We start from the raw sequence: 12,559 nt of genomic DNA, 5'->3' as shown, positions 1-12,559 counted from the left end.
CCCATTCATGAGGGCTCTGCTCTCATGACCTAATCACCTCCCACAGACCCTACCTCCTATTACTACAGATGGTCCTTGATTTATGATGATTTGACTTATAATTTTTTGACTTTACTATGGTATGAAAGCAATGTAGAAACATACCTGGAATTTTGAACTTGGATCTTTTCCCAGGCTAGCAACATGCCACAGGACCCTTTCTCGCGATGCTGGGCAGTAGCAGCCCTAGCTCCCAATCAGCCATGTGATCATGAGGATAAACAACTGATACACTTAAAAAACAACCATTCTGTACCCAGGCAATCATTCTGTTTTTCACATTCAATACAGTCTTTAGTAAATTATATGAAATATTCAACACTTCCTATAAAATAGGCTTGTGTTAGATGATTTTGCCAAACTGTAGGCTAATGTAAGTGTTCTGAGCACATCTAAGTTTGGCTAGGCTAAGCTGTGATGTTTGGTAGGCTAGCTGTGTTAAATGCATTTTCAACTCATGATAATTTCAGCTTGTGGTGGATTAATTGGGATATAACCCCATCATAAGTCGAGGAAGATCTGTATGGCTGTAGGGGTTAGGATTTCAACATGATGGATTCTGGGGTCGGGGGTGGGTACAAACATTCAGTCTCCAGCTTATGTTTTCTTCTTCTAACAGTTTCTGAATATCTCAGCATTTTCTGTTCCCCAAATCCTCCCTTCACCACCCATCTGATTCTTGACCCTATAAACTGCTTCTTTTCATCCCAGAAGCCCTTCCCCTTCACTTGTAACAACATTGTAGAAATGAGCTAGTATTTTAAAAATCCTAATAATAAGACTATTTTAAGGATAAACCAAAGATACTGCACAGTCCTCAACACCTTACAGGTCCCTTACAATATAGGTTCACATCATGTCCTCTATCCCAGGCCATTTGCTCAGAGCTACGGGTTTACACTATACCATGCTCCAGGTACCTCATACCTCCAGGTCTAGACCAAAGGGGGCCCAGGCTTCAGAGAGAGAAGAAAGTACTTCCCTCACCCTGTTCTAAAGCTCACTCAGGAATGACTTCTTTCCAGAATGACTGACAACTGAAATGTCCATTTCCTTCAGGTGCAAACCCATTCATATCTACAAGGTTGTGCCCAAGCTGCTTACAAGACAATTCTATGATGACTGATAGCATGTTTCCCAAAGCCCACATTCTCTAACTTGTCCCCATTTTGTAGGACATCAATAGCCCAATGGGAGTTAGGTGTTGCCAAAACTAGCATTATTCTGTGGTGGGCAGAATAATGTCTTCCAAGGATGTCTACTCCTAATCCCTGGAACCTTTGAATGTGTTCATTCCCTTACATATCAACAAGGACTTTGCAGATGTGATTAAGTAAAAGACCTTGAAATGAGCAAATTATCCTGGATTATATGGGTGGACTCAATGTAATCACAAAGATCCTTAAACACAGAGAAACTTTCCTGGCTGTATTCTGAAGTAGATAGGACTACAGAAGAGGTGTCAGAGAGAGGCAACATTACTCACTTTGTTGTAAAGAAAGGGGCCACAAGCAAAGGAATGTGGGCAGCCTACAGAAGTTGGAAGAGGCAAGCAAAATGGATCCTCCCCTAGAGCCTGGGTAAGGAATGCAGTTTTGCCAACACCTTGATTTTACCCCAGTAAGACCTATGTCAGACTTCTAACTTACAGCCTGTAAGATAATAAATTTGTATACTTTTAAGCCATTAAGTTTGTGGTAATATGTTATGGCAGCAATAGAAAACTAATACCTTATTCCTTTTCAGTCCTTCCTCTTTAAGGCTGCAGAAGACATGGAGACCCAGTGTCACACTAGTAATGTGCATTACGCTTGTTACACTGGTAATGTCAGTTCATCTTGGATGTGGTGTGGGGAATTTTGGTAAGCAGCATTCTGTACTAAACTTAGTCATCCTTGGACTCAAGAAAATGACCTAAAAAAGAAGAAGAAAATGATCTAAAACAGTAAATAAAGTTGAAGTCCATAGGGAGAATATTTAAATCAATTAGAAATAAATTCTCTAACCCAAGGGTTCTCAACTTTGGCATTACTGACATTTGGGGCCAGGTAATTCTCTGTTAGGTAGGGCTATCCTCTTCACTGCAGGATTTTTAGCAGCTTCCTCACCTCCACCCACTAAGTGCCAGTAGCAAGCCTTCTCCTGTGACAAGCAGACATTGCCAACGCTCCCCTAGGAGACGAAATCATTCGTGGTTGAGAACCAACGGTCTACCTCAGTGATATCTTGGAGGACAAAAAGCTGTCTTGTGAGGATAACCTAGCTATTCTAGGATACAAAAATGTTCCGTGAAGAAGTATACACTGGCAGGATATGTGTCAATGCCATAGGCCTTTACATCTTCAATACGTGGAACACACAGTGTCAGGGATACAAATATTCATTTCAAAGTGAGTTATTATGAGGACCTTTGTGGATAAATTATTGGTATGGTCTTTCACTTTTAATATGAGGTCTCTCCCCATGAGGCAGTCGTTTTTCCTGGCAAGCTGACTCAGAGGGCACTAAGTGGAGCTGGGCACTGTGGCTTTACTTGCAAGGACGTGGCATGACTTCTGAGGTGATCTCACACTCACACAACCAACTGCAGGCGGCTTCGAGTTACAGAGCATAGGCCAGTGGGCGGGAAGGGGACGTCGCCACAGAGTCACTCACTGAGAAGGGCAGGGGCTTCAAACCTAGCTCACTTCGTCTGGGCTGAAGGTGTTAAATGGGATGCAGTCTCAGGAGAAAAAAAAAATCCATAGAGTGAGATGTCATACACAACCAGCCCCACACTTCCATTCCATGCCGGAGATTTAGTGACTTAGCCCTACGTGCTCCACCTCAGGCTACCGCGTGCACAAGACATCAAAGGTTACCTATTCTTCTCAAATATGGTAATGATCTAAAAATAGGGAAGTGATTTAAGAACTAAACAAAGCAACTGAGTTGGTTGTTTATAACCTGTGAATAAGCCAGTGCATGAATTCAGCTGATAACAATTTGAAAGTGAGGAATTCAGCCTAGAGCAAAACTTAATCCATTATCATGATCATATCAACCCAAATTAATACATTAAGAGAACAGATGGTCCAAGGTTCTAGTCTATAGCAAAATAGCTAAGATTTGGGGTGATAGTTCTTTCTGACCATCAATAAAGTCAGCTGGGTCTCTTTTGCAGGACAGAGACTTTTAAAACTGGGATTTTTCTTTAAAGGACATTTATAATGTCCAGTTGCCACATGTAGTAATAGTCTATGGAAGCAGTGTTTGGGAATGGGAAAGTGAGTTAAAAGTGACAGACAAATGAGTTATTCTCAGCAGAGTTCTATTTTAGATGGTTTTTATAAATACACTCCCTGTAATTAATAATCACGACACAATTAGAGAAAAACATCCCCAACTGCCATTCTCCCTTTAGATTAATTCAAGGTGGCCCCTCAATTACATCGCAGACAGAGGCACTATGGTCACAACTTACAGCTCTCTTCAAATAGTTCAAGGTCTATTAGACTGGAGGGAAATTAAGTCCCCAGATGTTTCTCCAGAATGAGAACCCTTGGATGGAAGTTTCAGGAAGTCAGGTTTCAGAACAAAATACAAAAACCCTTTTGTTGTTGTGCAATGAGACTTGGTTAGCCAGAGGGGCTGAGTTCTATTGCTCCTCAGCTCCACCAAGGGCTGCAGCATCATTTCTTTACAGCAGTGTGTGCAGGGGCCCTGATTTCAATGAGAGGTAGACTGGCAGCCTCTTCACTCTGTTGAGGTCTACACTCCAGCATCCGGAGGTGGCTGCCAGCTGGGGCTCCAGGTCCTGGGTTCTAAGACATCAGATGACTCTCCCAGCCCCAGAGGGACCTGACACGGCCTCCCAGAGCAGAGAGGGATAATAGGAGGCTTGTCCTGTTTTCTATGTTGGGGCCACTGGTCATGACAGAGCACAGGCTCTGTCCATAGCACAGGGTGCCATGGTATGAGGAATGGCCCATGGTCCACTCCTCTGCTCTTTACTCCCCTTTCCAGCAGCAAAAGTTTTTATAACCTAATTAAGGTCTCATTCTTAATAAGTCAGGTCCTCTATTATAATGTTTGTGAGCCAGCTCAAAATTTTGGCTCTAACCTGTTCCCTAAGTATCTTATAAATGGAAATCATTCAATAAACATGTATTAAGAACCTGCTTGTGGGGTGCCTGGGTGGCTCAGTCGTTAAGCATCTGCCTTTGGCTCAGGTCATGATCCCAGGGTCCTGGGATCGAGCCCCGCCTCAGGCTCCCTGCCCAGTGGGAAGCCTGCTTCTCCCTCTCCCAGTCCCCCTGCTTGTGTTCCCTCTCCCACTGTGTCTCTCTGTCAGATAAATAAATAAATAAAATCTTAAAAAAAAAAAGAACCTGCTTGTGTCAGGCCCTGTAGCAGGCATTGAGAATAAAGGGATGAGCAAAATAAGGGTGGTCCCTGCCTTTTAAGGTGTTAACAGTCAAACAGAGGAGATAGGAAATGAGCAAGCACTACAGGAATATATGGCAGCAGCCTCTCACCTGTGGAAGTGAAAGGGGGCTTGCCAGAGCCAGGGGCCTTTAAGCTGAGACCTGAGGAAGGATTGGGGCTAGGACAAGGAAAAGAATGAGTGTTCCAAACAGAGGAGGAGGCCTGAAGGCCAGAAGTCAGCAGAGCTATCTGCTTTTGAGGAAGTGGTAAGGATATAGAGAGGTGGGGAGTCCTGAACACTCAGGCTGGAGAGAGGGGTTGAGGGCCTTCTCCTTCTTGGGGATTGTGTGGTGTAATCATATTAAACCAATTACACTGGGAACAAGGAAAGCACCGCCCAAAGGGCTATAAAACAACCTACCCCAATACCAGTGTGCATCTCTTCCTCGAGCAAAGTCCTGTCCCTGCCCAGACAGCCCAAGTGCTGATCTGTCTGGCCACACAGCCTAGAGGTGACCCTGACAGTAGAGCCAGTGACTGTCTCTCTGTCCCGTCTCTCTGCAGTCCCCACCAAAGGTTGCTAGGAAGCTGCTACCCTCCCCCAGAAGGGCCTACTGTTGAGGTATAGTGTACACCACAGTCTCCAGGTCCACCACCTCCCAACTCTGGTACTACCCTGCTGGAGTGCTCCCAATACACAGACTTGAGCAGGGACTTCAGTGGGACATGCCCATCTGTCAGTGTTGTTCTCAGGGCACAGCATCACCTGGAGAGGGAGCCTGGAAACGGGAATGTTAGTGAGATGGCCTGTCCCTTCCATACTGCTTTATGCTCACTTTCCCCCTTGGGATTGGTTGGGAACGATATCCTGGAATGACAGATACCAATTCCAGCCTCTCTCCTCCACCCTCTACCCCAGGTTGCATGATGTGGGAAGGTGGGGAGATTGTGTGGATGCAGCTGTAAACAATGCGGTCTCCCCCATCTCTAATTAGGGCCCCTGCCACACCCCTGCATCATGCAGCTTACCGATGGGTGAAGAGAAAGCTTTCTCTGATTCCCACTCTGAGCCATTACCAGGAGTTCAGAGTCTCATGGATGCAAGTGGGTTTTCAGAGCCTGTCCCTCCCCTGTTTCTCAGAGCAGGCAGCTCTCCTGGGCCTTGGCACATGTGCCCCCAGGGAATACCTCCAGTTCTGAATAAAAGGGATCAACTTGGTTGCCAAAGAATCTTGGGGGGGCACAGGGTAGCCATCCAGCGGTGATCACAGATAATGACAGTTAGCTCTGGAAACCACACCTGGGAAAAAAAATTGCAGTTTTATGCAGCTAAAAGTAGAACTTGTTTGGTAGAATTTGAGCCCTAACTAATTGATCATGATGTTAAGAAGTGATGGTTTATTGTTTAGGTGTGATCACAGTGTTAGGGATATATTAAAAAGAATCTTTTAGAAAAACAGGCCAAGCTGAAATATTAATAAAATCATATGTTGTCTTGTAATTTATCTCAGCATAATCTGACAATGGAAGGAGAGTAAGGATATGTGAGGTTAGACAAGCTTAGCCATTAGCTCATGATTGTTGAGCCTGGTTGACAGAGACTCAGGGTCCATAAGACTTATGATACTATAATCTCTACCTTTGTCTGTGTTTCACATTTTACCTACTACGCAGTTTTAAAGAGTATATCTAGTAAATATGCAAATGACCAGAAAGGTTTAAGATAACAAAAATCCTTTAAAAAGGTATTAATAAATGCACTTCACTAGGTGAATAAAAGCAGAACAAAGTCTCCATAACACATATGCAATCAAGCAGACCAAAGACATCTTTTTGAAGACCTTCTGCTGTGGATTATAGGTATGGAAAATTTAGGCTTGAAAATTAAAATTAGGTCATATACAAAGAAGGGAAAATCAATAGAAAGATCTTAAGTAATATATATTCTTTCTTTGCAACGATACTATTAGATTCACCAGCTAATCAAGATTGAACAACAACAACAAAAAAAAACATTTATTCATTTTCTGAAGTTTTGAGTCCAGTGCAGCTAGAAGACAGAAACAGAGTTCCAAGTAACCTCCAGGTCTCCCAAATTGGTTTCTGTGTAAATGAGAGACAATACGAAATGTCTCAGAATCATTGTTTCAATTCTACTGTTGGCAGGTTTGGCTCAAAAAAAAAAAAAAAAAACCAGACATCAGTTTATTATCAAAAGGACTGGAAATATTCAGTTCTCAATCAATGGTGTACAGATGTGGCAAGATTCAGAAGTGGATCTTAACCCTCAGGTGGGGCTCACCCACAAAATGTAAGAGAAAGGAAGAGAATACAGTGAGCTGGTTATTTCATTCTAACTTAGAATTTAGAAGTCTATCACGATCCAAATTCTCAATTCAGTAAAAAACTGCCAAGGTTTTCATGTCACACTTCATCTGCCACGAGGAACGGAATCAGGACACAGACAGGTATTGACCACTTGAGCAAGTGCCCAAGCCACTTTCAGGTAAGATCAGAGCCTAACAATGAGCTATTTGGTGCCTCCTGGGTGCTAAGCATGTCACCAATATTGCTGAATATAAACTTCAACACTCTCATTTTCTTTCCATTTTACAAATAGGGAAACCAAGACACAGAGAGGTTCAGAAAGTCACCTAAAGTCATATAACTAGTAAGTCGCTAAGTTCGAATTTAAAACTGATTTAAAACTACAGAATCCATGTCTGTTGCCACCACACAAGCCGATTTTATTAAATACAATGGAGATTTTAAAATATACCAGAGACTATGTCCTCTCTGGCGTTGACCAAGTAAACGCATACTCTTTTGTCGACCCATCAAGCAAGTCATCCAATTATGTCCTTTATCCCTCACTACAATTAACCTCTAGTGCTGTGAAAGTTCTTTCGTCAGGACTCCAATCTGGAATATGGCAAAAAGCCACTCTTATATTTAAAAGTAGCCACTTGTTTTTCACACACACACACCCACACACACACACAAACAATTGATTTTGGTGGGTTGAAAGCCAGAGACTAAGGGAAAAGAACCCCTGGGAAGGATGCCTGTGATAATCAAAATTAACTTCTGATTAGAATTAAGGGGAGCCCAGTCTAAGGCAAAGCTGACTTGTTAATTTGCCAGAGAAACTATTAATCTCCTGTCCAGGAAGGAAGTAAATCTGGCCCTGCAATTATGTGGGCAAGACGGCCTCACATGACTTGAGAAAGAGGTAAGAAAAAAGGAAAAAAGGAACTCTTTTCACACAGGGTCTTTCTTGGGAGTAAGAGGCAAGCCAATCTTTCCCCGGCGAGCTCAAACTCATTAGCTCTGTGTTGCTAGCCTCATATGAGATCACTAAGATTTACTGTATAATATTTAACTGGATCCAGTTACAATGTCCTTGTTAACTCTGAAAGACAAGTTATTTGGCAGAAAACTGAACACAATCCTCCCCTTTGAGAGGTGTAAATATTTCTCTCTCTAATCCCATTGGAAGAACAATCTTGTAGCTAATAATATGTTCTATGCAAGACTTACCACAGAGCTCGGCTAGTAGAGTCATTAATTAAAAGGCATCTTCTCCATGATATAATTTTTGAACTAGCTGATCAGAAGCATTTAAAGATAAAATAAGGCATCTTGTTTTCCGGTTTTTAACACTTACGTGTGATTTACACCAAGTTTCTTCATTTAATTAAACATGTGGGAAGGACAAATAATGGCCTACACTCATGCTCTCCCTCACAAATATTTCACAGTGCTATGAGGTGAGTGGCACAAATGAGTGATATATAATTTCAATTAAGGAATTGAAGTTTACGCATTTTTTCTTAAAACAGAATCATGGGTTTTTTTCCAATAATACCACTCTTGCTAGCTTGTATTTTGTTTAATTCTGGATTTTGATTGATTTTACATGATAAAATTCCAGTTCAAGGTAGCCTAAACAAGAAAAGGAATTTATTAGTTAGCATAACTGAAGAGTCTTAGAGGAGTAACATCTTCAGATATGGCTTGACCAAGATGCTAAAACAGTGTCATGTAGACTTTTACTCTCTCAACCTTCTTTCTTTGCTTTCCTTGACATTGATTTCATTCTCATGTAGGCTCTCCCCATCAAGTAGCAGAATAGCTTACCTTACCACTTAGCCATACCAAGAGAAATCAGACCTTTCCTTCCCATTATTATAGAAAAACTCTGGGATTGAGTCTCACTCTATCACTGGGTTCACTTGTCCATTTCTGCCTCCAGGGGGGATAAAATATGCTGATTTGTTCAATCAGTCACTCCCCTGGAGAGGGGGAACTAGGCAGAGAGTGGGTCTCACTCAATTACATGGGCAGAGAGCAAGATGATTATTGAAAGACAGAATGAGATTCTGGTTCTAAAAAGAAAACTGAAAGCCAAGCAGACAAAACCAAGAGTAGTCAACTCCATACAACAATGTAGAATGTTAGCAAAAGCATTTGTCCACTGCACCTAACAGACAAACCTATCTTATGTTTCACACTCTTACAAGACAACACCAGCAATTACATTATGGTCGTAATGTAGATTAGAATCTCGTAAATCCTAACAATTTATTTTCTCCTTTTATTGATAGATAAATTTTGAATAAAGAAGAGAGCACAGGAAAATGCAGAGAGAGTAAGTACTATATCCACATCCATACTGACTCTGATGCCATTATGGTAAACTTTGCTTAAATTTACATCCAGATTCTTTTTTAAAAAGTGTCATCTATCACATGTGCAAAAACAGATAAAGGTATGAGAGCTGCTCCAAGACCTCTGAAGAATGAGCCTTATGGTAGTCCATCTCTACAGGAGGAGAACTTCTAACCCACTGGAAAAGTTCTGGTTGCTTAATTTATGTTGTTTGGGTTTATTTTGGAATTTTTTTCTCAGATTTCCAACCAATACTAGCATATAATGTAGGAATTGCCAAGGATGTTATTGATATCAACAATATAATTTGCAGAAAGATCCATACTTCAAAATGAGGGTAGAAATGAATGACTTTCATTGCTTTATACAAGCAATTGCATTTTAGTGCCCCAAAATAATTCTATCTTGTTTAATATTGTCATAGAATAAGGTAGTTGATGTAGGAAATTTTTCCAGCTACTTGTTTAAATTATATGTTACTTTGACACATTTTTCTAAAGTGCATCATTTTATTTAGGAGCTTAACATACATATTGGAACCATAGATAAAAATATCAACTTAATTCACATGTCAAAAATCGGCAGTCTCAGGTCTGATAACTTACTGGGGTTTGTATGGATCTATAGGCAATATATTAGATGTCTCCAAACTCACGTGAAATTGGAGTTGCGTCTGCTGTGTCCTCCTCCACCGCCAGATGGCCCACTAGCTTCCTAGCGCTATAAGCTATCTTCCTCATTGCAGTTTCTGACCTGTGCTAGAAGGGGTAACAAATAGCTTGTTAGAATTTATCTAAAATAAGAGTACATAGATTCCATGTGATAATTTAAGGAGTTCTGCAGTAAGTGAGGTACAAGAGTTTCAGTGGCAGTCAGTGTTAAGATCCACAGGATTCAAAATCATCTATCACTTTTTCACTTCACTTTTCTTGTGAAATTCAAATTAAATAATCTGAAAGTCTTTTGTAAATTATGAAACAATATCCAAAAATTAAATGCTGTTGATATTATTTTTCCATGAACTTGAAGGTTTTACTTGTTGCTGAAAACCATCCAAATTCTTTGGTTTCTTTTTCCTTCCTGTATCCTTCAGAGATAAATCAAAACAAGTAATGCTTTGTTTTATTCAATCATGTTTTTATTTGCATTTGATTTTTCCAAAATCCAAGTTCTACTTTGTTTTTGGATTTGTTTTGTGGGATTGCATTATATATTCTATAAAATTTGGGGAGTGTTGGGAATGAATATTTGCTCAGAGGATCTTGGGGACAGGTTTACAGCATTTTAATAAGTGGATTCAACAGATCTAGGGAACCTACTTCCCATATCGATCTAATAAAGACCCAAGGAATGAAGTATGGATAGGGAATATTAAGAGGTCTCTTTGAGACCCCTTTCTTTATTGGGTAGAGATTCAAGGTATGCCTGATTGCCAAGTTTAGCAAATAAAAGACCAGTTAAATTTGATTTTCGTATGAACAATGAATAAAGTTTTAGTGTAAGTATTGCCAAATGTTATGTCCTGTACTTTATCTGGCAACTGTAGGCAAGACATTGCTTTTAAGATTCTTAAAAGACTCCTTATCTACTTGAAAAGGACCATAAGTAGTCTTAACAAAACTGTAACCTTCAGGGGATCTTTACCCAAAAGTGAGATATTTTTGCCATCTGAAAAAGGATTCTGTGGGTTGACCGGGGTCATCTGGGATGTTCTCTTTTAGTGTCTCTCACGTGGGTGCAATTTTATGGCTGCTGGGGCTGGAGTGATCTAAAAACTCAACTGAGCTGGAGACCCAAGAGACCTCATTCACGTAACTGGCTATTGACTGGGAGCTCAGCTGATACTATTGATTGTAGTCTCTACATATGGCCAATCCTCATGGCTTAGGCTGCTTCTGGCAGGATGGCTGTATTCCTAAACAACATCCCAAGAACGAGTGTTTTAAGAGCTGAGTCTTTTGTTTTTGCCTTCAAAGAAAGCAAACTCAGTGATATTGTTGGTACCACCAACACTCGCGTCTTAGAGATGTTTAATATTGTTACAGCAGATGTTGCATGGCCTCTGCTCTCTAGCAACACATTTACTTCAATAACTTTGAGTAGAAAGACAAAGAGGAGAGGTCAAAGAGTAGCAGGTGGAATGAGGATTGGGCAAAGGGGCAGAGGGACAGGTGTGGAGGCAAGTTATAGACAGAGCAGTGGTGGCCAGGAGTAGTGGATGGGGTAGGAGATAGAGTGGGAGAGACACTGGATTGATATATGGATTATCTAGAATAATTCTGAGGAAAGGAGAGCTGGTTTAATTAAGAAATAAGTTGACCTCTGAGGAAGAAAAACTGAGAACCTGAAATAAAGTAAAAAAAAAAAAATCTTTTTACACTTTAGACCCTATAAGAAACTAAAATGTAGTAGGTTTGTGGTTTATCCTTTCTTAAAAAAAGTAAAATTTGATTTGATTTGATTTACACTTTTTTCCATTTCTATTAAGTCTATGCCTAGTCACTTTAAAATAAAAGGCTACTTTCACTTAAATGCACTAAAAATGTTAATTTAACCATAGAAACTTGCCTCTAACATAGATCTTGGCTTATATCTTGAATTATAACATTCACTGCACTGCTGTTTCCCTTCCATATTTCATGAATGTCCCAAGTATAAGCTGAGAGCCCCAAAGGCATCCAGGAACTTGAGTAACTTTAACTGCACTCTATCAAAGTTTCTAATCACAAGTTCTTGAACTGCTTAAGCTACACTGGGTGTACAGACAATGTTTGATTGAGGCTCCCTGTGATTGTAGGTTAGCCCCAGAGGTTGCTTTTGGTTAAATAAATATTAGGTCTGTTGGAAGGCTACCTTTCCCAACCATAACATAGCTGCCTGCTGAGCAGAACAGTTGGTGGCTGAGTAAGAATATGCTCCGCCTGCTGCCATGAAGCGTGAAAGGAGGTTGCTGATAGCTCGACTTGCCCTGAGAGACTGCAGAATAGAAAGGTCAAGCAACTCAGTTGTATACTGGGTCTAAAATGCAACTGAGTTGTTTCTGAAAGGCAAGCCCAGAGAGAGACTATAACAAGAGGGAGAAATGAGATCTTACTGTCTAGCCAGTGACTAAAAAATCAGGCTATGATCTAGTCTGTCCATGTATCAGAAAACAGGAATGTCCACAATAGCCAAACTACGGAAAGAGCCAAGATGTCCATCAACAGGTGAATGGATAAAGAAGATGTGATACACACACACACACACACACACACACACACACACACACACACAAATGGAATATTATGCAGCCATCAAAAAACCGAAATCTTGCCATTTGCAACGACGTGGATGGGACTAAGCGAAATAAGTCAATAAGAGAAAGACATGTATCATATGATCTCACTGATATGAGGAATTCTTAATCTCAGGAAACAAACTGAGGGTTGCTGGAGTGGTGGGG

At 40.8% G+C, this 12,559-nt stretch overlaps 1 long non-coding RNA gene across 3 annotated transcripts in view; it reads right to left on the bottom strand.

The window, feature by feature from the left end:
* Positions 1-353: 353 nt before the first annotated feature.
* Positions 354-12,559, bottom strand: part of LOC115940393 (uncharacterized) — an 18,079-nt gene continuing 5,873 nt past the window's right edge. For 2 of the 3 annotated variants that reach the window (XR_014144332.1, XR_014144333.1), the window contains exons 4-5: positions 9,773-9,875; positions 354-5,746 (exon numbers count right to left, since the gene is read on the bottom strand). This is a non-coding gene — a long non-coding RNA (uncharacterized LOC115940393). The remainder of the gene's footprint in view (positions 5,747-9,772; positions 9,876-12,559) is intronic. The other variant, XR_004075160.2, reaches the window with a different exon arrangement.

The sequence above is a fragment of the Leptonychotes weddellii genome, chromosome 4, assembly GCF_054177405.1.
Source record: "Leptonychotes weddellii isolate Sample4059 chromosome 4, ASM5417740v2, whole genome shotgun sequence".
NCBI classification, from domain to species: domain Eukaryota; kingdom Metazoa; phylum Chordata; class Mammalia; order Carnivora; family Phocidae; genus Leptonychotes; species Leptonychotes weddellii.
The sequence above is the reverse complement of the archived record's forward strand: the minus strand, read 5'-3'. Positions and strand labels throughout refer to the sequence as shown.